Source organism: Arachis ipaensis, chromosome B10, assembly GCF_000816755.2.
Source record: "Arachis ipaensis cultivar K30076 chromosome B10, Araip1.1, whole genome shotgun sequence".
In the NCBI taxonomy this organism is placed as follows: Eukaryota; Viridiplantae; Streptophyta; class Magnoliopsida; order Fabales; family Fabaceae; genus Arachis; species Arachis ipaensis.
The window spans coordinates 18,478,361-18,482,582 of record NC_029794.2 but is presented as its reverse complement, the minus strand read 5'-3'; positions in this window follow the sequence as shown (position 1 = coordinate 18,482,582).

Here is a 4,222-nt window from a genome sequence, read left to right as displayed (position 1 = left end):
TAGGTCCAATTTATAAATATTTTTTGTTCATATTTTAAGTTTATTTGATAAGTAAATCCTTGCACGCGAACAAAGATAGTGCGATTTTATAGATTTATAAGTGCTAATAGCCTTTATATTTAATTTATTTTATAGTGTGATAATAACTAATATATTTATTGGTGGATTTAACTATTACTATATTATTTATGATCACATTTAGTATATATGTCTAATTTATTGAAAAAAGTAGATTATTAAAACCGATTAATAACTATTTTAGAGTTAATCTAATTAATACTAAATTAAAAAAAAATAATACATAACATATTACTTTTTTATTAATCAAATTATTATAATTCAAATTAATTTTAAAAAAATAATTTAAAATTATAATTTCAATCTTATCACGTGTATGTCACAGGTAATTATACTTGTTAAAAATACTAATAATGACTAATTGATGGTTATAAATCACAAAATTTGCTGCCCCTAGCACTCCTCTTTATAATGTATAATAGTTAGATATTACATTAATGATTGGTAATTGATGTGTAGTGTTTTATTTTTGCTAGAGATTGTTCATGATGAAATTAAGTTAGTTATTTGTTTTGGATATTGGTATTTTGTTCGGATTATAGGTTTAAAATTTTGTCATTGCATGAATATGATATATGTTAGAGTTGTTAAATTATGAATTTGACGTTTAATATTAGAGATAATAATGAAGGCTTTTTCGCTTTCTTTGTTAGAGGTTGTTCATGATGAACTTAAATTAGTTATTTGTTTTGGATCAAAGATTGGTATTTTGGTTGGATCATAGGTTTAGAATTTTGTGATTACATGAATATGATATATGTTAGAGTTATGTTATGAATCTCACGTTAAATATCAAGGATAATAACAAAGGCTTCTAATTGAGTTATTGTATATTAATAATTTAGTTTATAGATTTTTCTTAATTTATGTTATTATATGTTATTTGTTTCTATTATGAATTGTTTTTCTTGATGTGTAAGGAGCATTATTTTTCTTGATGTGTAAGGAGTGTTTGTAGGCAACAAAAATGATAATGGATGATCGTATTGTGCCTTATTTAGAGAGTGTTGGGTTATATCATGTTACCAGCTAAATGATTATTGGTTTAAATTTGATGAGATGCTAATTAATGCATTTGTGGAGCCATGGCGATCCGAAACACATTCGTTTCACATGTCTTTTGGGCAGTGCATGATATCTTTACAGGATATGGCATATCAGTTTAACCTCCCTATAGATGGACATGCAGTTAGTGGATGTCTGAGTAACTTTGAACAGTTGATAGAAAGGGAAAGCCAGCATGAGTATGATTCCAAGATTTATTTGGTGAGCAGCCACTCGATGAATGCATTGATGAGTTCATAGTATCATATGCCTAGTTCCAGAACAAGTTCAAGGTCATGCCCCCTAATGCAATAGAAGATACTGTGTGGGTTTATGCACGGGGTTACATTATGACGTTGTTGCCTATGATACTTTTCAGGGACAAGTCTAGTGCTAGAGTTCATCTAAGGTGGTTGCCTTATGTTGCTGACCTTGACGGTTTTAGAAAATATAGTTGCGAATCAGCCACTTTGTCCTGATTGTACAGGTATTTATGAAGGATTGCTAACCGGAATGTGAAGAACTTACTTGGACTACTAACATTACTATAACCTTGAATTTTTTTTTGCGCTTCCTTACGTTCCGCCCTAGAGGGTTTGACACGATTCTTTGGCCGCTTGCATCAAGGTGGGTAGTTTTTAAGAATGAGATTCATTTTGCAATAGTTTATTGTATTTTATTTCCTAAGTCTAATGGTTATCATCATGTATCTTTCAGGTGGGATAGGTTCCAGCCCTCGTCAGATGAGAAGGGTCCTAGAGTCATTACTACATGGTATAAACTCGACAAGTTGACTATAGATGATGTAAGTTTGAAATTCTATATCTGGTTCCAACCATAATTTATAGTTTTTATTTTTCTTGATCATACTTGCATGTCTTTATTTACTTTTATGCTAATTTTCATTAATTGTGAGATTGTAGTTCATTTGTTACTCTTGAGCTATGTTGCAATTCTTTCGTCTTGTATTTTCTTTTGATATGCATGGTACTTTTGAGTTAAATTCAACTTGAGTTGTATGCGTAAATAAAGAAAACAACTAGAAAACCACATAATTACTAAGTAAAATAACATGGAAAAACCATGAAGTCACTAACAACATAAATAACGTCATTGATAAAGAAAAGTTACATAACACAAAAAGTGCAACATGAAAATAGGAATACAAACGATGCAAATTGCTAGAGCATAACAGAAATATGAAAGGAAACTAACAAATGAAACTAACAAACGAAACTAACATGAAAATAATACACCAAACTAAGTCTACACATCGCTCCCTTTGTGAGAACCCAAAGCACCCTGTCACTGAGGATGCTGTCTCCTTGTGTGACTAGGAAGCCTGCACAAACCACATCATTTTGAGCAATCTTGGTTAGCATCATCCATGCTATTTATTATAGATGACCAACTGAAGCTCGCATCATGCCTAGATCAGGGATAACCTGAGGACTCTCGTACGGGAGCAACAAATCATCATGGATCTGTTGAGAAAAAACCCATCTTGTAAACATTGAACATAGTATTGACCTGATACACGCCATCAACATAAATCCTCTATTCCAGTTTACAATATGAACAGGCTGCAAGCACGTGACGACATGCATAATGAAGGGCTTAAAAGTAACCACAGTCACAAATTTGCCCCGATAGTGAAACACAACAATTACTAAAAGCAATTCTACCCTTCTCGGTGTAATCTCATCCACAAAAAATTCATAGCTACCTCTATTATATAGATCCACTTGTACATTTCTTGAGGCCTGTAGGCTCTTCTCAATTGCCTTAACTAATGTGTGACAAAATTCTTGTCCAGTTCCGAGTTGCAACTCTACTTCCTTTTCTTTTCTCACAAAAGCTTAGCCAAATGCCCATATACTGACTTCACTAGTGATGCCATTGGTAGGTTATGTGTACCTTTCAAGACGACACTAAGACATTCAATATATTTGTTGTCATATGACCATATCTTCAACCGCCATACCAATGTTGGGTCCACAATTCTAGGCCAATTCTATTGCATCAATCAATCATTGCCGGATCCTCCTGCTTCAAGATATCCGCATGGATTATGCTACCGTGCTAAAAGTATTTTTTTTCAGTACATGCTGAAATGAGGTAGCATGAAGGAGGTTTTGACGCGTTGTGTGCTTGTAGCTATAGTGGGCGACAACGATTGATGCATAGTAGTTGGAAGACAATAATCTATCATGTTTGTTTAGGTAATTTAATCCATGAAATAGGCTTAGTTAAGAGCATTAAAACTAGGGGTGTGCATGGGTCGGGTGAAACCGGGTTTGATGTGACCCAGACCCGACCCGAAATATATACCGGGCCTATTTGTTAGACCCGAACTCGACCCTAGACCCGATGAAACCTATACACTTTTGGGCCACGATTATACCGGGTAAAAACCGGGTGAAAACCGGGCCGTTAACATTATATTACCTTGATACCTTCTTGTAAGTTAGCATGTAAAAATATCCAAATTTTCAAGACTCCAATCATTATTTGACATGGTAAAATTCACTTAGAAAAATATAATAAGAACCAACTCTTCTCTAAAATTAAAGCATAACCATAATCAATACTAATATTGCCTAATAACACCAAATATTTAAATCAATACAAATAACACAAGATTATGCATTAGTCTAAAGTCTTATGCATTTTAAACATAAAATATTAACTTATAGTCTTATATATAATGACTAATAACACAAAATATTAAGGTTTACAACACTTAAATTTCACATAATAATAGTCATCATCCATCACTAATAACACAAAATATTAATTATCTATGATGACCGGGCCATCGGGCCGATTTCGGATGACCCGAGCTATGGCCCGGACCCGACCCGAAATAATGACCGGGTCTATTTTTGAGACCCATACCCGGCCCTAAACTCGATGAAATCACACCAAATTAGCCTCTAAAGTGTTCGGGACCGGCCCTAGACCCATCATCCATCACTAATATGAAAGAGCACGCTATTTAGATTATGCAATACATAGTTTGAAAAAAAAATTGTACTATGAAAATTTTGTTATAATAATAATAATAACAAAAAATAATGATATAAAGAATAAAAGTAAA